At 41.6% G+C, this 23,868-nt stretch overlaps 1 protein-coding gene across 4 annotated transcripts in view; it reads left to right on the top strand.

Annotated features, from left to right (window-relative positions):
* The window catches only part of PLXNB2 (plexin B2), a 251,608-nt gene that overhangs the window by 39,056 nt on the left and 188,684 nt on the right, over positions 1 to 23,868 (top strand). The gene's annotated exons all lie outside the window — the stretch shown is intronic.

Below are 23,868 nucleotides of genomic sequence, written 5' to 3'. Positions count from 1 at the left end.
TTTAAAATATAAACAACTTTATAGTTTTGTCTATTTTTTAAAATCCAATTAACAATGTATGGTACAAGAATGAGTACAGCTGATGCTGAAGCATACAGAGGCATATGTGGCAATTCCTTAAGCCATGTCTGCTGCTTAAACAGACTTAGTGTACAGCTACTCCTTCAGTCACAGCACTCAATACTTGTTAGAGCCTCTATTTAGAAAGATTGCAATTCTTTGCTTCTGTGTCTCATAAGGCTATTTTTCTAATGAGATTGTTTTCTGAAAACTAGAAATGACAAGTTCAGAACTAAATGATAGCCATCAGTCACTGTAGATGGAAGACTTACCTGGAATCTAAAAGAGAAATCCAGCCTGCTGTATCTCTGTCCCTGAGAATAGTCTAGTGAGCCTCTGTCCTATTATCGTGTGTGGGGGGATAGAATGTAAGAGAATAGTGCAGAAGGCAGTCTCACCCCTGAGGAGCTGCAGCTGTACCAATCACCAAAGATTAGGAACAGGCCTGCCCTTAATAGGCCACAGCTGTGTCCAATAAGAAGAAGAGTGCCACAAAAGAGCGGGTTAGCTGGGCGAGGAGAGAGTCGGAGTTTGTTGGTTGTGCTGAGAAGAAGAAGTCAGTGCTGTGATGAGATGCCCATGAGAAATCACTGAGAAGGCACGGGAGTTTTGAAATAAGGTGACAACAATTGTAGTGGTACAATTTGTAAAAATGTTTTTCTACTGCTTCCTTCTTGTAGGAGAGTCTTGGTTTTTAGCCCAAGATCTACTGGTTTATGGATCCCCATTACCTCCTATGAGGAAACATCTTATTTCTCCCTTCTCCTCACTCTTTCATATTGGATCATTTGAGAGTTCAGTAGCCTCTCACCTTGGCCCTGGTGGACTCAGAATTAAAATCTCAGCTGTTCTGGATGCTTTTCAGAGTATACAGGAGTCCTGCAATAAGTGGCTCTGAAGCCATAGAGATGTTGAGCTGATCCTTTGGGACCAGTGGTACAAGAATTGGTTAGTGAAGGATTCTGCTTTTGGAAGACATAGAGAAAGAATCAGAGAAGTAGAATTTACTCCTGAGATGGGGGAAATGTAGCTGAGAGGCTGTAAGAGGTGTTGAAGAAACAAATCATACTTCTGCTGAATACAGACAAGACTTCTGCAATCTAGATTAGCCAAACAGCCTGAGACTTGAGGTGTTTTGAGCATGTCCTCTCTAAGATACCTCAAAGGGATTTAATAATCAGAAAAAGATGCACATGCACCATCTGAAGATGCTGCCCTCTGTTCTCAAGATCAAAAGATTATTTAATCTCTCTGAAAAACATCCAGTGCCCACTTTGCATTTCAACTTGTGCATGTACCAGGTAAAAAAGGAGCCAGCACTACCAGTAGTTGGAAACTGGCCCCTGGCCTTGTGTGCCAGTGTGATGAAACCAGCACTCACCTCCTTTTGGGCAGCACCTGTCTGTGTTTGCAGTGGCTTCTCTCTCACTGCCCAGGGATGCATCTCCTGACATCCCCAGGGTGAAAGGTGCGGTTGACTGAACAGCTGTGCTGAGCAGCACGGTAGATTTGAATCCATTCTTTTTGCTTTTATATACTACTAGCAGAATCTTTCTCTGGGTCCTTTACTGTTATATGTGGATATTTTGAAGTTTCAAAAATGTATAGTTGTGTCTCTGTGCCGGTGAGGACCGCTAGTCTCACTTTGGAGACATAGAAATGGAAGGTTGAATGACATGGTCCAGCCCTGGTTCCCCTGGGATCTTATGTGCCACAGCCCCAAATCATCACCATGCCTCAACCTTCGCCCCCAAGAGGGGCCATTTGATTTGTGGAGGGAAGAATAAAGTGTGAAAGTGTCTGAGGGAGTTAACTGGGAGACAAGGAGAAGGGGATATGGTCATGTTTGTGTCACTGTGATGCTGTGCCAGCAACTGCCTCGGCTCCCTGCTGCGACTTGTCTGGGAGAGATGCCAGTGGGTGCCCAGCCCAGTGCTGACAGCAGCTACTCATCTTTCATGCTCTCCTGTCTATCCTCATGTGAAGTGTTATCCTCTGTACCGCTGGCGCTGGGCAGCTGCTCTCTGGCATACCCAAGGTAGTGGATTGCTTCCAGGGTTGTTGTGATGCCAAAATCTGGCTTCCCCAGGGCATGCAGCCTAGGAAGGATGTCATGTCCATCCCCTCTTTTTTTTATTCCATAGGGACAATGTGAGCTGCAGTTTCAATTTTAGACTTAGAATTGGCAGCTTTTCTTACAGACTGGCCCTGGGTGGTGAAAGGTTGGTTGGTGTCATGTGATTCTGGCACCTTGGAAAAGGCCCTTTTGCATGATTTATCTGAAGAGCTTCTCGGAGGCCATTAAAAACTTCTGAATTTTTGAGAAGTGTCAGTCTTTTAGGCTGGGAACTCATGTGGCTCATCTTTTGCAGGAAAAGATTGATGGTCTTCATGGTTTGGCTCTGTAATGGCCATTCATTCTCCTGAAGGAAATACAGAACCAGCCCATTTCTTAATATGTGTCAGAAGAAATGTCCCCAGACCCCTTTCTGAACTTGACCATATAAATCTCATCCTGTGATACAGTAAAGGCCCTGGGCTTTCTGAGTGTCAACTGGAGTTATAATTAGTTTTCCAAAATAGCAAAAACTCTGGAATGTGTGTACTTTGTAGTACTTTCTTCAAAATCACCTGCTGACTACATTTACACCAGCTTCTGGAAAAACATGGCTTGATCTTACTTCTCATATGTTCGGGCCACCTTATTACTGCAGGGAGCCACCTGAGAAATATGTTAATGGCCTTATGCCAACATGCTCAGCTCTATAAAAACTGCTGAGATGAACCTGCTCCAACTGCTGAAAGCCAGAAACAACTATCCTCTTGTCTACACCAGGAAAACTACAACTTGTTAATTTGCCATCGGCCAGCAGCTGCTCTTGGGCTGGCAGTGGTGGATTTGGTAGATGGAGCTTAGGCATATTTAACACTATAATAAAACATAATTTTGAATTACAGAGCAGACTGGTAATGCTGCCTATTATCAAGGTTGTTTGACACTTCCTATTATAAGACACTATTTTCAGCCACTTACAAGTTTGCCAGTTTTTAAAAGCTTGCATTGAGATTTCTTTAACTTGGTGTCTGCCTCTTGCTGAATATTCTGTTATTATTGTTTAAAAAGAAAAAACAGCATTTAGCCAGAGCAGCTCAGCTGTTTCTGAGAAAGAGGACTGAGAAAATACCTTGTTAGTCCTGTTAAATTTAAGTGACCTTTTCTTTTAACAGCTCAGAGGCAGGATTTGGCAGCAGAGGGGAGTTGCTGTCACAGATGCTTTTGCCTTTTCTCTGAATATTGACCAAAACAGGTTGACGTGCAAGTTCTGAAAACATTTCAGTTAACATCAGCCTGCAGCTCTTTAATTCATGGCAGCTAATTTGCCCATAGATGTGATGCCTGTGGGCTGTGCAAGTCTGGCCTGCAGAGAGGGGAAACTGGTTCCTCCCCAGCGCCAGGAGCCTGGCTCTGTGCCCAGACACTGGGGGCACAAGGTGCCCAAATCCCTATGGCCCTTGACTGAGCCTGGGCCACGCAAAGGAGAGGGATGACAAATTTAAATGGGCAGAACACATTAGTGTTTGTAAGACAATTTGTGAGTGCTTTTGGGAGCTTTAAGGTGTGTATAAGTTATGTAGAGGTCCCTATAGGTAACAGAGGTGTATGCACCTATATGCTGTTCACGGTAGCAGTTAGCTTAATACATTCCTTGTAACTGTCATCTGTTAAGCTGCAAAATGCAAGCCAAAAATCAAATTTATTGATAGTGCTTGTCAATAGTTTTTTGTGGTTTTTTTCTGGATATAATGGCAAAAATCACATTATTTATCATAAAACACTACAGGCAATCAGCGCTGAAATTACTTTTACTCTTGTTCACTGTAGGTTTTTCCCCATTAACATGTGACTCTTTAGTTATTCTTTGGTATTCTATAAAGACACTGTTGAAGCTGGGTGCTACTCATGCCTGCATGTTACTGCAGGTGCTGGTGAAATTTCAGTCCCTCCCTACAGCACTCACTTAGAGTGTCTGAAGGGAAAAAAAAAGGAAAGCAAGGAAGTCTGTCTGCTTTTAGCTATGCTGCCAGTCCTCTGCTTACAGTAGCAATGGCCTAGCCACCAAAATGGTCTTATTCATTCAGTTTTCTATTGGCCTACTTACATCGAAATTGTGGGAGCATCTCACAGCTTGTTTTGCTGAGCTACTAAAATTGGCAGGCTCAGCATCTCTGGGTTGGCACACAAGCATTAATCTTTATCTACTACATATCTACACCTGCAAGTGGTGGGGCAGCCGAAAGCCTACACCAAAGGGCTCAGAGAAGCATGAAATCAATTATACTACTTATTTTCAGGCAAACTGGATTATGGCAGGGTTCAACTATCCAAAGACATGAACTTTCATTTGGTGATGAGGCATGGCTGCAGGAAGACTGCACTTAAATTTAAAAATAAAATTTAATTAAAATTCATACCTTCATTATGCACTTCTCGGTGCATAATGATATCAGGCTAAGACACTTTAAACCTAAGGCAATTTTGTTTGTGTTTTTTTTTTGTTTTTTCTGATTGTCTGTTTTATAAAACCACTTTGAGGCGGAAGGTGGATGAGAATCCTTTAATGACCCATCAATAAAACCACTTAGCAGAGCTGAGTAGCAACTGTGACAGGTGACCTTCCCTTTCTCACAAGTGCTCTATTAGTTCTCATCATCTTGCCCCTAGGTCACTTTTTGTGCCTTTTCAAGGCCATTTCTTTTTTTTTTTCCTCTGAAATAAACTGTGTTTCTTCTGTCTGGAGATGAGCCCATGATATTTGTTTGGGGGGTATGTCACTCACAGGAGATGCCTCCAGAAGAATACCTTGTTTACTGTATCAGAAGTGCTCTTACTGAAGAGGAAGCTGAAGGAGGAGAGGAAGGGCAGTGGGAAGTGATGCTTTAAGTGTGTCTGATTCAAAGGACATGGGTCAGTAAAATCCTTATCTGTTGCTGAATTCTGCTCCATATTTAAAGCTGATGGTGTCACCTATTCCACCTTTCCTGGCATGTTTTGATGCACAGGTGAAATAATCTGCCTCTCCTCTGGCTATCTCTGTGAAGCTCTGCCATTGCTTCAGTTTTTCTCCAAAGTTTATGAAGTCAAGAAATGACTGTTGGAGCTCTCTTTTCTGTCCAGCCACAGTACTGTTCTGGTTTCCAGGTTTGTCTCCATACAGGTGCTGCTTAGTTCTTCCCAACTTTCTCATTTCTGGCATTAGAAGCAATTAAATCCTTTCTCCTATGGTATATTAGTTAAGCTTGTGACATTCAGTGGATTTACAGCTGCAAACAAGAGGCTTTTAAAAAAAGCCTGAATTAATATTGTTTTTATTCCTGTGACTTGTTCTGTGTAACTTGGATCTTTGCAACAATGCTGGTAGGTGGTAGTGATGAATAAATAATCAAATCTTTTAGCAAAATGCTGCATTTTGCTCTGATTTACTTGCAGATATTTGAAGTGGATATGAAATCGGGCAGAATTGATGTGGAAGGGGAGGGAGAGAGAGACAGTTTTTTATGGAGGTATCTGTTTATTTAAAGTATACTGAGATGTTATGCTGCAGTATTGTGATCAGGACAGTATTGTGATCAGGACAGTTTAAGACTGTCTATATTTCATGGTTTTAATGGTAACTTTTTCTCATCCAGTTTGGCTTTAGACATGAAAATGCAATTTCTAAGGTTTTAACAGGTAAAACAAGAACCTTTGCAGGGAAAGAACTAGAAATGAAGTTTCTGGAGACATGTTTTCTTTTTCTAAATGCTGACAAATAACTCCTGCCAAATGCTACATAAAGGAGAAAAAGAAACATATGGCAGTTCAACAGGAATGAAAAGATGAGCTAATCCAGCATCCAACAAGTCTTTGGATGAGACTATAATAAAACCAACCAGCCTTTATCATGCTTGATAGCACCACTATAATTAGGAGTCTGTCACCAGCTTCATAATGAACTCTTAGCCCTATTTTCTGGGGTTTATAGTCTGGTAGTAAGAGTCACTTTGGATTGCAACTTGGCATACTAGACCTCTCTGTGCAGAAGGCACAAATCTAGCTTGCAGGTTTTAAATAAACTGACTGTTACAAGTTGGGGGGTTGTGCCAGTGATGGGCGAGTTTTGCTTATAATCTCTCCTGAGTGTTAAGGAGTCAGTGTCTAGGGTGGTTTGTTTGCCTCTAGCATGGAAAATACAAATATGCAGTTCAGAATCCTGTTGTGCTCTTACGCTGCCTTGTAGGAATCAAGAATGTAAGGAATCAAGACTTTTATTTACTTTTTTTCCCTCCCTTGGTTTTATGATCTCTACATCTGCCCTAGCAGAAGCTGCTGCTGCAGGGCTGGGGACCAGCATTTGCTGTACACTGCCTTAAAAATGTTCATGTAAGTGAACTCATTCTTTGCAAGTTAGGTTTTCAGGCCTAGGGAGAAGTCTGGCAGACAAGGCAAAAATGCAGTTTGCTTCTTTCTCTCTTCTTTCCCTCCATCCTTGAGGCTTAGTTAGCTGCTGACAGAGGGACTGGCTGTGCAGAAGATGTCTCAGTTGAATACAGAGACATGCAGTTAATTCTGAATAAATGGGTCTAAGCATAAGGAAGTGTCCAATTTTTTTCTGAACCCAGAATGATTGTATATCTAATCCCAGGTACTAGAAGCTGAAAGGAGCCCTCTTTAAATCTTCTATGTTGTCCTCTCTTCCTTGCAATGCAGGAGTTTCTCAGTTCCTCAGGATGTGTAATGTAGCTGTTTGAGAATGTTCACAGGAGACAGGGATGAGCTCTCACAATAGCATCTCCTCTGCAGAACATGGGTCTAGCAATGAAAGGTCAAATACTTGTATGCTAAGGCTGTGGGTTCAGGTTACAGCTAGATGCCTAATGAGATTTTCAGAAACACTGAAGCTCCCCTGCAGCCTTGTCTGCCAGACTCTTTAAGAGTCTGGCTTAAAAGGAATAACTAGGCAACCTCAATAACTTGAGCAAAACCTGAGTAGGTCAGTCCTGTCCCAGTATGATTCAACCTTCTGACTTGTATGTAAAAGCAAAGGTGAACTGAAGTGTATCCAGTTCACATTTAATATACAGTAAATGTTAACTTTCCCTCCCAAGCACTTTGGGAGAGTCTTTGATGTTCATGTGATGAAGGTGAATAGGGTGGGAGAGGATTGATATCCATGAGGTGCTGCAGTAGTCCTAAGTCTAGCAGGTCAGGCAGCTGAGTGCTGCCTCTGAATCGTTGTAGAAAAAAAAAAAGGCTTAAAGCCCACACATATGAGTGCTGGAGACCAGGGAGTGGGGTGTGTCTCATAACTCCTCGAACTCCCTGCTGTACTGCTTCTGCTTGTCAGAAAGAAACAGTCTGTGCTGCTTTTCTGACAAAGAGGCCTCCCCAAAGCTCTACATTTATGAATTAGTAATTCATAAATTAGCAGCTGTAGGTTGGCAGTCTCTTCAGAGGGCTATGCCAGGTTTTGCTTTCTCAAATGAGAGGCTGACCCATAAAGGCTTTGCCTGTAGACTCAAGAGTTGAGAAATCTTGTCCCTTGAAGAGACATCATGCTGTTGGGGGCCATCATGCCTTGTGTCTGGGGGAACCCCATGGGAGCCAGCAAATGCTGCCTCTTGCAGCTCCCTTGGCCCCGAGCCCTTGATCCTGCTGTGCCCCATTCAAACCCTGCTGGCACCCCTGCTGCTGACTTCTGACCTAGCTGGCCAGGGAGGACAATGGGAAGGAGAGTGGTACCATATGTGCCTCTATACACACACATTCTTGGCTCCTCACCTCTGTCTGCTGGCAGGCATGTGTAGGAGGCAGCTGCTCACACTGCTGGCTGCATTACACTCTCCACTGGGCCTGTGCTTCCAGCAGGAGCCGCGAGGCACGGATGGGAACCAAACTGGGACAGCCTTCTGCAGAAAGGAGCAGAGATGGTGTGAAGAACAAGGGAGACAAGGCAGGCAGGAACCTCTGCTTGGCTCTCAGAGGGCAGATGTGCAAAATCCTGGCTTGTGGCATGAGGAGGTTAGGGGGGACCTTTACCACTGGGGTCCCTACTACTGGCTGCTTGAGTGGACATTACAGGAAAGCACAGAGTGTACTCCAGCATTCCTGTAAGAGAGGATGCTGGATGTGTAACCTCCAAGAGGAGCACTGGGAATGAGGGGGATTCACTCAGCCATCTTCAAAAGCCACGAGCCATGTAGTGCACAGGAGCTGCTCCTGCTAACAACTTTGATTTGGGCACTGCAGATTGGCATCTGAAAGATCAGTGCATGAACATGGAGGACCTGGGTGGGGATGCTTTTGATCAGTAGGAAAAAAACAAGCTGAGATATTCAATTAAGGATATAAAGCTGATCACAGAAGGAAGCCACTGTATGATTTCATTGAAAAGAAGGCTTTTTAGAAATTCCATTAATTAGAATATTTTTCATCTCTTTGCTTCATCTTAATTTAGAGAGAAATGCGGAAGTACCTTCCAGTTTTTGTTTCACAGCAGAAGCTTGCATAACCCTTCAATTGGCATTTTCAAATTACAGTATAAATTACAAAAGGAAAAGTTGCAGTTGATGTGGAAAACACAATCTGTGTCTGCAAAGTCTTCTGCTTTAAAATGCTCATTTAGACTCTTCTCCAGAAAGTGTGACAGCTCATCTTACTAGCAGGGATTTTTTTTTAAAATTTGTGTTGTTTAACATTTTTTCTGAGAAAAAGCTCTAAAATAGAGGAATATTGTACCATTCCCTCCCTTCCCTATCACAATTCCTGTCTTCCCATGCATACATAATTCAGAAAAATATTTAGATAAGCATATTTAATATTACCTTTCTTGGAACTTAAGAATTAATTACTTGATGCTTAGCAGTAGCTTCCTCTTCTGCTGCCAAGTAAGGCAATGGCTAATTTCAGAAAAGTCTGTGAAGAAAAAAGATCAACTCTCACACAGCAAGGATAGACTCTGGACGTTTATCTTCACTGAAACATACCAGCTGTTCCTCTCTTCAAATAAGATAATTAGGTATTTGACTTCTTTTAACATTTGCTACCAAATACTAATAAAAGAGTCTTTGCCCTTTCTTTTCATGTGACCCATGGAACAAATGCTTTGAGGAAACTAATTTTTCCTGTTGCATGAATAGTCAAACTGTCATATTTTAACTATCAAGTTATGAGGTTTCATTTTTGACACCCTTCTGGAGCTAGTAATTTTTTTAAATTACCTAAAATGCACTTTGGCATAACAGTTGAGCCACGGAGACTGAAGCTTTCCTTTGTTTTTCTTAAGCTTCTGAGTTCCATTTTGAAAGTTCTTGGGGTTTTGGCAGTTTCTGAGTGTGACAAAACTACAAAGTGGAATAAAAAACAGACAAGAAGGAGGAAAGCAGCAATTTTCCCACCTCTGAGGAAGCTGGGTGGCACACCACTGACTCTCCCAGGAGGCAGATGTTTGGGGAGCTAATGCTGTGCTGTCATTCCTGGCCCTTGTCTGAGGACTAAATGCTGCTGTGAATTTTGCCTTGCCAGTAGATGCCTGAAAGTTTTATTATTCCCTTGTATTCCAAGTGCTCAGAGGGGAAAGCTATTGCTTCTCATGTCGCTATAATCTCCTGGTAGTTAAGGAGCTTTTAATTCCCCATCCCTCCAGCACTTCCCCTGAGGCTTCAGAAGAGTCTCTGCTACTTGGTCCTCTCTTCAGTCTTTTCCAGTCCTTCTGCCTCTCCCATTTCTCAGCTGCTCTTTATGGGTCTTCCAAAGAACAGTGGAATTCTTGCCCGTCTTCTTAGTGCCATTGGTGAGCTTATCATGGAGCAGTTAAATTGTCTGCACATAGTAATTTCATTCTCCTGGTTTTTGATTGGAAGAAAAAGGAGACTGTTGCTATCTGTCTTCAAGCTCAGGAAGTGGCCACTGAGATATATTAGTCCCCAGCTTATTTGAAAATACTGGTTTTGGCAAAACCAGAAATACCACAGTTATTTTTAGTAGAACCCTTCATTTTCCAAAGTTGATGATTTTGGTTTTCCATTTGCCCTGGATAAGATTATTTTTTCAAACCCATTATACATTTATAGTTAGTCATCCATTTGGAAACTGAAACCACAGAGTAGGGAAGCAGAGGAGCACTGCACATACTCATCATGCTGTGTGGACTGACCATTGTGATGGTATGTGAGAACCGAGCCTAAGCACTGCAGTGCTCTCTCCCCAAAACTCTGGCAGTCTAAATCCTTCACAGAGCTTAGTGCTTTCTGCTCACCAGGTGTAAAGGCTGGGAACCATTTCTGGGTAAACGGAATTATTTTTCAGGAAGAGTTTTGCTTGCAAAAAAGGGAGAAGGTTTTTACTTCTGCAGGAAAAAAAGAGGAAGCAATGAGACCTCAGAACTGAGCAAAAATGGACACATAAAAGCACTGTGGTTGTGGATTAAGTCAATACAGCATGTGTGTTTTGGATTTGTGCACACATAGTAATAAAAGCCAGAAAAAGTCTTCATGGGATTTTACCAAGAACTTAATTCACATGCCAAATCCATTTATCATTTCTTTGGGTATGTGCCACTGTCCCTTATGACCCTCTCTGGGCTGTAAGCAGTGAACACTTTCTCCCCAAGTGCATGCACTTGTTCTGGTTTTAATCACTTCCTCACCACTCTACTACTTACATGTTTTGTGGCACCAGCAGTTTTTCTTCTTCTAGGGGCATTGCTTTAAGAAATAGAACTATTTGGAGAGAGAACAGGATTGGTCTAGAAGCAGTTTGGGGAAATTTTGGGGGAAAGTTGTTTATGACAGGACTACTAGTATACAGGACTACTGGCTTTAGTAAAAAATAAATTCTATTTTTTCTCTACCCTGTGCCTTCTCCACACTGCTTTCCCCCCATAACTCTTCCAATTAGAAAAGGTAGCTTCCACAACCACTCATGTATTTGTGGTCTACCTGAGGAAGCTGGTATAAGGTTAGGTTGTTCCACAGCCTCCTCATGCTGCTCTAGGGAAGGTGTCATGCCTCAGTTGCTGTGTCAGAACACACAGTCAGTTCAGGTCTTTCCTGCACTTCATTGATTTTGCAGTTGTTCCCTTCCATTACTGCTTGAAGATACAACACATCTTGTGCTGCCAGCATTCCCTAGCTGATGGTGAGAGCTGCTCCCCTTCGGTCAGGGAGGTGAATATCTAGTTTTGCTTTTATTCTTCTCTCATCCTCGAGACACAAGAGTTCACATCAAGAGCTGTTGGGCAGATCTTCTTCTGACAGGCCCTCTTCTGACAACTCTGTCAGCTGGTCAGAATTACCAGGGATAGGTCTCCACATACCTGGCTGGTTTGGGCAGATACAGGCAAGGGAGGCAGCATCCTCCAAATAGCTCTGCTGGAAGCTTTGAAGGTTGGTAATATCCACAGGAGCCTGGATATTACTCTGCACTCTGCTGAACACAGTCACTGCTCCAGCTGGTGGAACTGAAGCTGGAGATGGTGTGTGGCTACAAGTTGTGACTGGTGCTTGTGACTTACATTACATGGCAACTCTTTTCTCCTGGTCTGTGCTTGAATAAGTTGGGCAAGAACGTAGTCAAGGAAGTGTGTACTTCAAACTGAGAGTTACGTTGTCATGTGCTTTCTTAGCTGTGATATGTGGTTATAGGATCCAGGAGGATTTGTCACAGCTGGTGGCCATAATTTGCTCTCTGAATGTTCAGAAAACACAGTGTTTTTTAGAGAAGATGAGCACTGAGCTCACCTCAATATAGACCTCAGTGGGTGGAGTACAGCAAGCATGTGGCTGTGCCTGAACACAAAACTTGGTGCTATGAGAAGCTAATCCACAAAACATCCAACTGATGCTGTCTGGAGAACCTCAAGATAACAACAAATGCAGTCATCAACAGAGAATTAAGTCAGGGTAAAAGTGCAAATGGGTCTGTTGATCTTATAGTGTACTTAGACTAGAGTGCTCTTCTGGCATGGTACAGGCATGCATGAATAGAGGAGATAATTCATTGGATTGACAGTCTCTTCTCTGGGTTTAGATTGGATATTGGGAATAAATTATCCACTGAAAGTGTGATCAGGTATTGCAACAGACTGCCCAGGGAAATCACCATCCCTGGAAGTATTCAAAAGGCAGGTAGATGTTGCACTTGGCAATACAGTTTAGTGGTGGATGCAGTGGTGCTGGGTTAATGGTTACACTTGGTTTGTAGAGGTTTTTGCCCCAACCTTAAAGATTCTGTGATTCATGAAGCATTGTGATGGTACTTGCTAAATGAGGAATTTGACAACTTTCTCTATCCTTCATCAGCAAAACCAGAGGGAGAATTTTCAGGTTTTTGGACTTCTTCTCTGTCCCCAGTGAAGTTCACCACCAACTCAAATTGCTTTTTTGAGGCACCAAATTCTTGTCCTGTGTCTGTCTCTGTGTGTGTGAGACAAAACCATACAGACACATATCCTTCCTTTAAACTCTTTTAATAGTATTTCACAGAACTGATCCAGCCTGGACTTTTTCCCCTTACTTTTGGCAGCCTTTTCGTGAGTTGAGTTGCTTCCATGCAGCCAGCTGATGATGGGCTGTGGAGCAAGGGCACATCAGCAGAGTAAGCAGAGAGTGCTGCCAGGACCTTGCTGTGAGCCTTCAGCCTCATCTGTCTGTTGAGCTGCCTGTATGCCTTCGTTCCAGCATCTCTGAAGCACTGCCATGGCAAGAGGGGTCACTTGTAGCAGAGGTGTGGAAGGTGTAGGAACTAATCCCTGTGGAAGAGGAGGAAGGACTGAAAATGCCTCCAGTCAGCACTGAGGATCCCTTCCATGGAGTGAGGCTGTAAAGCTCTGCTGCCTGTCCTCTCGGTGCCATGGTGTAAGAAATAGCTGTGCTCTCCTCCAAAGCAGACTGATGAAATCTGTTTCCATTGCACAAAGATGCATTGTTCCCTTTAGTGCTGAAGGAGCTGAGTTTCCCTGTGGGCCCTAGGTGTAATTTGCCTCTCTTGCTTTCAAAGGTGTCTCTCTATTTTGAAAAAAAAATTCATGTAAGTCTTTAATTTTCCTTGAAGCCTGCCTTCAGACTCAGCAGCAATAACAAAAAAAACATTGAACTAGTGAAACTCCAGGCTTGTTCCTTCCTTGATTCATGGTGGTATTTTCCAAGAATGTGGTGGGACTTCAACTGATGCTCTCCCAACAGGAGAAAAATGGATCCCATTGCAATACACATATCTCCCAAGTAGCTCAAGTGAAAATGAGCTTTTCAAGTATTTTCTTTCTCTCCCAAGTAAATCCATAATTAATTCAGTTCTAGTATGTTCTTCTGGCTGTTCTCAAATCTGCTTCATCTCTTGCATTGTAGTCAGCCAATAAATCCCTTAATTTTGGAGAAACAATTCAGAAGGTTGCATTTTGGTATTTTCTCTGGACCTTCATTTTCTGTCAAAGTAATGTATAATCTTTGAAGTTGAGATCAAATCAGTCTTTGAAGTTGAGATCAAATCATAGATTTGGTCTCCATAAAAATTATTTTAAATGAGACCTGCTGTCATCCAGTGGCTGGCTTTTGGATGGAATTTTAGGTAGTGGGACTCATGTTGTTCAGTCTGATGTGTATTTAATACTATCCATGGAATTCCAGTATTTGAAATTTGTGTTGGGCAAGCAGAGTGGGAAGCAGCCTTATCTGTCCTAGCATTGTCTGTCTGATCATGCAATCTCTTCTTGCCTTTTGACACCATCAAACTTTCTAATGCAAACATGGACACCACTACAGTGGAATTAAACCTCCTAATAAATGCTGGCTTTTCTTGGGAACTGCTTAAAAGCAGGAGGTAGCAGGCCTGCAGAGAGTGTAGTGGAGGATTTCTGGCAGTGAGCCCCAGCTGTTGCAGGTGCATTGCCTGAACAGCCAGTTTGCAGGGCTCCCTTTGCAGGGTCTGCCCTGTTCCCACCAGGTAACTGCTGACACTGCACATGGTTGTGTGTTTTGGATCTGTTTCATGCCTTACTCTCCAGAGGCAAGTCACTCTAGCTTGTGAAGATACCTCAAAAGAGAAGCAGTTGCTGTCCAATGAACATGTGTTATTTGGCTTTACATATGAACACATTAGCTAGGGTTTTCTTGTGCCTGTTGGCAGAAAGGTGTTCTTTTAAAGAAATGCCAATAATAATAAAAACTACTTCAAATAAGGTCTGAGTATCTTGACTACAAGTGGGAAATTATGTAGATTACCAACCCTGAGAACCCTCTGATACTCTGTGTCATGTTTAGAGGGTGTGCAAGTCTATTTGAGGACTTGGCTAATTTAAACTACTTGAGTTCCATAGCTACATTACTTCAGGTAATGCTTAACAGCTGTGTTTTCTAACAATGAGGGCTCAATATGTTACAGAAGATGTAGTTTGTTTGCTGTTTGTGACCTTCTCTAATTTTAAAGCAATGCTTGCACTAATGACTGGTTTGAAGCCTTTGAAAAGGGGATAGTTTTGCTATTTGTATTCCATACTGAAGTTACATGACTAAATAATGAATAGAGGTTTTCCTTTTGCTGTGTGACATGGTCTGATTTGTTGACCTTGAAAAAGATAATTGGAAGATAAGATGGCAGCTTTTGAAAAAGAAAGTGCCTGGATTTTGTACTCAGTTTAAGAATCTCTTACTCCCTGTGTGTACCCATGCATATGATTTAAAGCACATTTCTGGAATATGCATGGAAGTTATTTGAAGGCAAGAAGCAAGTTGTGTGTATGGAAAATGTAGTATTGTTGTTCTAACCCTGTCAGTATATATATATTTGATATTTCTTTTATATATGCATATTACTGGATACTAATTCATCTCATTAAGACATACCACGATAACCAAAAGAACCACCATGAGAGTGTCGTCCCTTGTGGCCCATCTAGCATTTGTGTTAAGAAGTTGTCCCTGCCACCTTCCAGATATCTGTTGTGGGCTGCCTTTCCCTCTTCGAGTTCAGAGAGGTTGAAGTCTCCCTTGAGAACTAGGGTCTGTGGTCTAGAGACTTCCTAGAGTTGTTTATAGAAGACTTCATCAACTTCGTCACTGTGTGGTCTGCAATAACCTCCCATCACAGTGCCACCCTCACTGGTCTCTCTTTTATGCCAGCCCACAACCATTCACCCAGGCTATTGTCCATCCCATAAATGAGCTCCACACATTTGAGTGTTCCTTTTCTGTAAAGGGTAGTAGTTCTGCATTGTTCTCTTTTCTTAGGTGGATCTTTCTCGTAGTTTCTGTTGCTCAAGAGAGTTCCATGGTCATAAATGGCACATCTCTGAGATACCTGTCATCATGCAGCCAGACATGGATTGGCAGGAATTCTGCACTCCTACCTGCACTTTTCCCTTTTGCATTTAGGATCATGGAGAGCATTGCCTGGTCTCCAACCTTTACCCATAGAGCTCTGTAGTGATTCTTCAATTCCAGGCCTAGCATGGCAGTATCACCACTGCCTGCATGGATGAGCAGCAAGGGGTGGTAGTTGTAGCTATAGGATAGTGAGCTTCAGTTTTTCATCATCCCAAATTTGGCACCCCACAAATAAACTATCTCCCATGACAGCATCTTGCATCAGTAGATGGGTGCGTTTGAGCCCTAGAGAAGGGAATCTCCAACCACTGTTATCGAGCCCCTCTTTATGGTGGTCATACTTCCTCAAGGCCTCATGGGTCTTGAAACCCCACCTCATGGAGTTTACTCCTCATCCCAGGCTGTTGTATCACAGAACCAGTCCTGTCCCTTCAGACCTGAGGGCAGAAAAAGAGTCTCTGTCCTGCCCCAGAAGTCCCAAGCTGCTGGGGAGTCTACATCTACCACACAACTTCCCTCCTCCTTTGCATTGCGTATCTGGGACTCTTGCTTTTGCAAGACCATGAGGACCCTGCTTATCTCCTATTTGTCCTCCACTCTCTTCCTCCCACAGCCCCCTTAAGTGGGTGCCCGGTGCCCCTTGGTGCTGCTCTTCTCTGGAGAGACCATGGAGGAGGTGGGGGCAAGCACCTCCCTTTGGGCTGTGGCTGCTGATTTGCCATGGTGATGTTTGCAGGCACTGCTGCACTTCCAGAACCTGCTAATTCAGGTGGGAAGGCTGAAGTGCATAACAGCTCTGGTTATCTTGTGGAAGAAGGAAAGAAAATTAATTCCTGAGGATTCCCTGCGGCACAATGTTTTACCACAGTGTCCTTGGGTCAGGAGGATGTGGTGCAGCTCTCCAGCAAAGGGGCTGTGCTGGGCTGGAGGGATCCTGAGAGGAGAACCCTACTGGGTAGTCAAGCTTGACTTTTCATAAATAGTGTTTTAAAAGACTGGTCCTGACAAGAGTGAGAAAATATTTCTTGCTTTCTTGTCTCCAGGCATCCTATTAACAGGTTTGGTGCAGTCAAGATCTCAATTTCATGAGTATAGAAAACTGTAGTGTTTTTTTTTTTGCTTTGTGTGTGTTTTTCCTACAAGGTATAGTGATACCTTTCCTGGAATCTTTTTTTCCTAGTTTTTTTCCCAGCCTCAGTGCCAAAAAGAAACAAGTTATCCAATTTGATAAGTCTCTTTCACCATTAATGGCTACCTTTGAGATAAGTTTTTCAACCACTTGAGTATTCTCGCATGAAAGTCAATAGTTTTTCTGTTGGTATTGGGTGGTTTTTTAATTTGTGGAGTGCCTTTTCTTCATTCAAATACATGTCTCAGCCTCATCAGAATATTAATAAGTAGGTTTTATGCATAAGTATTTATTTTCAGACCCAATTTGCAGCTGTTATGGTTTGTTGGATCAGCAATTTCATTTTTTAATGAAAATTCTAAGGAGGTTTTGATTATGAAATGTAATGTCTTGAAAAGAGTTATTAAGTTTTAATGTATCAATACCTGCTTTTAAAGGCTTTTAAAATCATACCTTCATACCTGTTTAATTTATCCATGATGCCTCTAATTTTAAGAGTCTGGATAAATGAAGGCTTCTATCCCCATAACAATTTGGAAAATAAATAAATAACCTTTGGGTCTACTTCAGATCACAAAAGGAAGTAATAATCTAGAACAACATGTAGGATGATGTTCTATGATTCTTCAGGTCTTTTTGTGTTCCAAAAAGCCATTTGAGAAGGTTTTGGGAAGCATTTTAAAAGCCGGTAGTCCCTCAGCATGGTGGGTTGATGTGATACTTTTAGCATAGGAGATAGTATTATCCAAAATCACACAGTCCAACTGCCTAGGGGAAGTGCAGCCCTTCCCCCAAGGGTTTATCTTTGAGCCAGTCCTCCCACATTAGCGCTTGTGAAGCTGGTGGGGAGAGGGGAGCACTTATTTGGCCCTGCATAGGTTAAAAAGCCCTGCGCAACATTTTGGAGGAAGGCACAGGAACAGTGTGGCTATTTGTGTGCCCACAAATGTGGCGAGACAGTGGTTTACATTTTGCTGACAAATGACTTGGTTTTGATCCAGCTTAAGTTGGAAACAAAATTGTAAGCTCTAAGTGAGCTGGATCCTACAGCTGTTCACCACATCTGGGCTTTCGTAGGGCTCCAGCCCTCAAGCCGCTCCCACAGCAAGGCCCTGCACATCCTCCTTAGACAGATTATTCAGCAGATCCAGTCAAAATGCTTCATGTTTGCCAGGGGTTTGTTGGCCCTGAGACTGGCCTGTCTGAGAGGAAAGCATTCCTGGAAGATGTCTGGAGAGCCCATCCCTGACTTTGTGCTTGTTTGTCAGTGCTGGGAAGGCCATTTTGCAGTGCACAGAGCAGTGTGTGCTCTATTCTCTCTGGCTGTGGAAGACAAAGATGAGAGAATTGAAAGGAGAATTATCAACCTCCACTGAAACATTGAGGATTTCCTGATTTGGGTGTATGGTTAGAAAGGACATTACAGGTTTGCCTTGGGTACTGTAATACATATTTTATTAGACCTTTTTTAGCTTGGTCAGGAAAGCTTGGTGATCTCCATGTTAGTTCTGGCATCCTCTCAGCCACCTTTCCCTACTGACTCCTAGTGCCCAAAGCAGTGGTGCTGTCCCCATTCTTCCCTTTTTCTTCTCTGCAGATTGCCTGTCTGCACAGTGAGCCAGCTCAGCTGTTGTGCAGCCAAACTGCACCAATCCAAAGAAAATGAGGTTTTTGTTAGATTAGGGAGTCAAATCAGTTCACTTCTTAGGGCCAGCTGCAATGAGGGTGTGAGACTGCACTGTGCAGGCTAAGGAACAGAGAAGGTCCCCCTGCCTGGTGGTGTGGATCATTGTGTAAGCTGACTCAGAGCTGTGCCCAAAACATTCCTTCTTGGGTATCCACCGAGATGCAAACTCAGTGAAACCCGTCCTGTAGAGAAACCACATTAATCTCTTTGTGTCTCTCTCATGTGTTTTTCAATGTGGGTTCTTTGAGGAATATGCTTTACTTTTAAGCAACTCTGTTGAAAGAGACAGTCAAGCAGAAGAGGACAAATTGGTTTAGAAAACAAATTTCATTTATCCCAATGCTCATAAAAGCATTTGTCTTATAATCTGTAAAAATGGATGGATGCTAGAGAAGCTATTCCTATTTCCTAGTCATGCTGAGTGCAGACGTTGTCAGCACAGGTGATCCCTCACCCTCCAATATTAAAGCTGAGTCTGTGGCAAGTATTATTCTTCAGCTCAGTAATTCTGTATCTCACAGTAACAGCTTCCACAAGTCACTGACTGCTGTAAATGCCTGTGTCTCGTAGTAAAAGGGACTTTAAGGAACATTCTTTTACCTCATCCGGTTAATTAAACTCAACAAAACTTTGAAAAATTATTTCAGGGAAAATGTAAGTCTGCTGTATCACTATGGGAGAAGAAAAAATGGAAGTGTGTCACTTTGGGGATGTGATAGTTTGTTTCTTTTGTAGAACCTCCTGTGCTGAAAAATATTTCACGGAGACAGTGCTTCAGACTCCAGTAGGGTTGCATGTGATTCTAACATTGCACAGCAGCTCAGTCTGAATGCTTGAAAACCTTTCCAGATATTTTATGGGAAGGATGCTAAGTTCTGCAGCAGTGCTAACCATGTGCTGCTGAGCAATTAGACTGGAGTTCTAGTCTTCACCTGGCATTGAAAAAAGGGCTTGAATTGTGCATATTTACAGGGTGTTTTGTTAATCATCCTTCTTTTCTAGAAGAAAAGATTAAAGAGCTGGCCAGCCCCTTGCAAGCAAGCGGCAGGAAGCATTTGTTGGCTAACTGTGGCAGGAGTTAATGAATACTTGGTCTCCTGCAGACACTGCTGCATAAAGAGATAACAGGAGGGAACACCAAGCATGCCACCTTGCCTATCTGCTTACAGTAACTCAGCCAGCTGCTGATTAAAGCCATCCAGTTTTAGAGGGCACCAAGAGAAGTGCTCTGGAATTTCACGCTGAATTGATTTAAAGAGTTACTGTTCCAGCTGTCAGCGATGTTTCTTTAGCAGGGATGGCTGAAGGAAATGAAAGTCGACTTCCCCCTCATCGCAGTTCACAGCCTGGTATGCTAACTTGTGCTGAAATATGCTGGCCATCCTTTTCCAGAGATTGCAACCTCCAGCAGATGGGTGGGACTGACAGTATAGGGTGGCTTCTGCCACCAGGCATTAACTACTTGGACTCATATTCCCACACTACGTTATGATAGGGCTAGGAGACTGCTGTTTGTGGTTATCTCACTGACAACTTCACCAAAATGATACAGATTATATATTCACATCAACAGAGACCATGCTGCTTATGGGAACTTGTAACCTGTAGCAGATGCAATAGCCTCTGGAGGCAAATGCATATGTCTGGCCACACTGTCACAGACTTCCCTCACAACTTTAGGAAGGGCAAGAGCATGTTTTAGCTCACCTCTTGAAAGAGCCTTTGCAGTACTTTCTTTTATTTTGAAGGAAAACATCCAATATTTTGTTTTTCTGTCCTTTTATTACACCATGCTGTGTTGCCTGTTTTAAGCCCTGTTTCAAAACTGGGCTTCTGGTGAAGTTAACCTTTTATCACGTGTAAAGCAGGGTTTAAAACACTTGTATTATTGAAGGTATTCTGCTTATTCACAGAAGTGCAGGGAGGGGAAGGTTTTCCTATCAGGTCCATAAAATAAATTCAGGTCAGACAGATTTTGAATCTTCTAGAAAACTAGAGGAAGGTGTTGCTGTTAAAGGACTAGTTTCACAGGAATTCTGCATGGACTGCTGTCACTTATTAAGGTTTCCTTGAGTGGAATCCAATCCCTGGGAATAAACTGTGATAATTTTGCAGGCTAGATACCATTTGGTGTTTTGAAGAATATATAGCTTTAATGAAACAAAGTTTTGTTTAATCTTAGCAGAATTGTGCAACATGCAAGAAGGATTTACAAATAAAAATCAAATTACTACCTTTTCAAGATTTGCCATTTCCTGTAAGATGTGATGGATTCAAGTAGTTCCTATGAACTCCAACAAAGGCATACACTCATCTTCTACAAATTACTTTAATTCCTTTTATGTATCTTTGATTTGTGTCTTGATAACTGGCAATGAAGACAAAGTTATGGAGGTGGCAACTGCCTGCCAAAACTCCTTTATAGCTATGTGGTTTGTCAGTTTACTGGGAGGTTACTTACCATTTTCTTCTTAGTATTTTCTACTACTGTGGAAAATTCAGGTTATTCATTCATCCAAAATGTTGAAATAGCTGCTCTATCATTATCTTAATAACCTGGGTCAATGCAGCATGTGTGCACTGCTACAGATCAGTCCTTCCATCCTTATAGCTGTCTGTCAGAGTGCATGGCCTTGGCCCTCAGAAAATGCTGGGCAATTGAAAAAGACTTTATTTCCATGCAATTTGCCTTTCTGAAATGGTTCTTGCTTTCTGCACTGTCACCCACTGCATACAGCTAAATGGATAAACATGAAATTGTTGTGCATATCAATATGATGCACATGCCAGAATGTGTCATGTATAATCTGAAATTACCAGCCGACATTTATCTGCCTTTTTTCTGTTTGTTTGTTTGTTTATGGATTGCTGTGCATATGTGGTTTTAGGTTACAGGTATTATAAGTTAGATTTTTTCATAAACAGATCTACTGCAATATATTACTTCTGTTTTGAGTAGCTTCTACTCCTTTCATTATATAATCATGCAATGATAACTAAATAACAAATTTTCTAATGAGTTAAATAAATGTTTTTAAAGTTCTCATTTGGAAAGATGTCTTTGCAGGTGCCACATTTTCTTTAAAACTGTCAGTTTGGCAGCATAAAGTAAAATTGAAAAAGCAAAAATGGGCATTTTTTTAAAGATTAAGCCATAGAAAATAATACTTCAAAAAATTATTTCATTTTAATAACCTTCATTCTTACAAGAATTGCATCTTGTAGTTCTTTGCTATTGCTGTATGATTTTGTGGTGGTTTTTTAATTTTTATGAGGTAAGCATGGAGACCTTACCAATCTTTGCCTTATGTTCACCAGTTAAAGACAATGTCTGTTGTTCCAAACTTATAATAAGTTAAGCAATAAAAGACTTGGTCCTAGCACTAATACACTGAAAAACACTGGGCAGAACTGAATGTTTCTGCAATCCTTTCCTTCTGCTCTTGGCAGAAAGCATGACAGTGGTTTACATGCATTTTTTCCTGCCATTTCTTTTGCTGGTGGCCATTAATGCCATTACTTCCATTATCACGTTTCAATCAGTGTGCCTTCCTGAGAGAAGGTTCTTCACACAGCACTATATTTAAATACGATTTTGGTCAAGGCAGGGCTGTATTTTTTCTGTTGAGTTTATGTCTCCATATGTTGAATTATTGAGTTTATAGGATACTTTCTTAATCTAGAAAGTAATTTGGTTATCTGACCTGAAAATAAAAGCAAACTACTAAAAGAAGAGCTTTTATGGACATATTGCTTTCAAATAGCAGAAGTCACTTTGAAATAACTTTTCATTCTGAGGTGGTTTTAAGAAACAAGTTGTGCATAGCAAATGTATGGATTCTCTAACATCCCTTTTCTCTAAAGGTGCCTGTGCAAGTCTGACCACTGCTTTCAAGGGGGACATTTCAATCTTTGAATATTGTGTATATGACTTGGAAATCCAAAAATTTTGAGCATGTGGCAGGGTAACATCATAATTCTCTGACCACCTTTGCCCTTTATGTACAGACTCTGCAGTACTAATCATAAATATGTGAGGACAAATAATTAAACCTTGCTCTTACTAGAGCTGACTTTTGTGTTTGCTTCCCAAGGAAACTACCTAGATACATTGGATGTTTAAGAATTGCTTGTAAACATGTAAAAAGCTATTACTATGCAAATTGGGTATCCATGGCCTTTCCATTTTGCTGGTTTCTTGGCCTCTCTGAGGACTATAGCTATAGTTAAAGTGCTGCAAACCATGGTAGAACCTAAGGCTTAGCTTAGCTTTCAACCCCAGGCTTGGCTGAGCTCTTCACAGCTGTGTGAAGGCAGCCACAACATGTAATACAGTCATCTCATTAGGTAATCAGTTGACCAGATACATCATTGCTTAAAAATTCATTGTAGGGAAAAATCTCTTCTGATTCTAATCTGTGGTTCAGCTGTGATACTAAACTTTAAATCAAGCAAGTGTGTATATATATTTAGATGACTGACTTCTGAATGCAGGCCAGACAGAAGCAATTTGCACATTGAAATGTGACAAGCTCACAGTGTAGAATTTTAATCAATGAGACATTTTAGCTCATCTCCATGTATTATTTATACTTGAAGACTAATATCAGATTAAAATAAGGCAGACTTGCTCTTTCCAGAGGAGAGTTTGGAGAGAGTGTGTAAAGGCTCAGGGTGATGAGGCTAGACACAGTGAGGACAGTCTGCCCATTAAACTGCTAATCAAACTGGTTGTTTATGACAAGAGGTACCTCTGTAACCACCTTTGTAGTATACACCAAAATACTGGCACTCTTCCATGTGCTAGTATGTTCTCATGTTAAAATTTAATTCCAGAGACAAGATTACTGTGAGGCCTTTGGTGCTTAGCTTTATGAAAATTAATTACTTTGTTGCTCTAATTTGTGAGGTTAAATGATTGTTGTGTGGAATAGCTGGCTCTTGTTCTTTGTTACTTGTGTCAGACAACTTTTCTTGCAGCCACCACCTTTCAGAGGATTTTGGTGTAAATATGACACATCACCTCACAACAGAAAGTACAGTATCCAAATTCCAAGAAAAATAGGTATTTTTTAACTGCAGAACATGGCTGTCTTCTTGAAAGTGCCAGGACAACATCCATTGACCATCATGTGTGTACAGGTATCATCCATCATTCCCAGTATTGTTAGTACTTTTCATATGAAACTTACTGTTCAACTTTTCTAACATTAACCAACAAATATGAATTAAAATATCCTGTAATAAGAAGGAATTCTTATGTACTAAAAAGAAATCTGTGTTCATTAAAGGAACATTGAGATCACTGGAAACTTCAAAGATGAATTTGAGGCAGAGAATGATTGACTTGTATTAATAGGGAAGAAAACTTTATTCCCAGCTGGAGAGGAAACAGGACTGGCAGAAAATCTTTGAAGCATTTGCTAATAACAGAACAATCTTGTCTTTGGGTTTCTGTTAAATGAATTAAAATCAGCTTCCTTTCTCTTAACTTTCTGAATTAACAATAAGAGATTAACAGTATTGCAACTGAATTCTGAGAGTTCTGACTTGATCAGTTCTTTGTAAATGGATAAACTTTGTTTTGGCCAGTGTTGAACAAGTAACTCATTACAAATAAGTAATTCAACATGAT

Source organism: Ammospiza nelsoni, chromosome 5, assembly GCF_027579445.1.
Source record: "Ammospiza nelsoni isolate bAmmNel1 chromosome 5, bAmmNel1.pri, whole genome shotgun sequence".
NCBI lineage: Eukaryota > Metazoa > Chordata > Aves > Passeriformes > Passerellidae > Ammospiza > Ammospiza nelsoni.
This window is presented reverse-complemented; position numbering and strand designations above follow the sequence as displayed.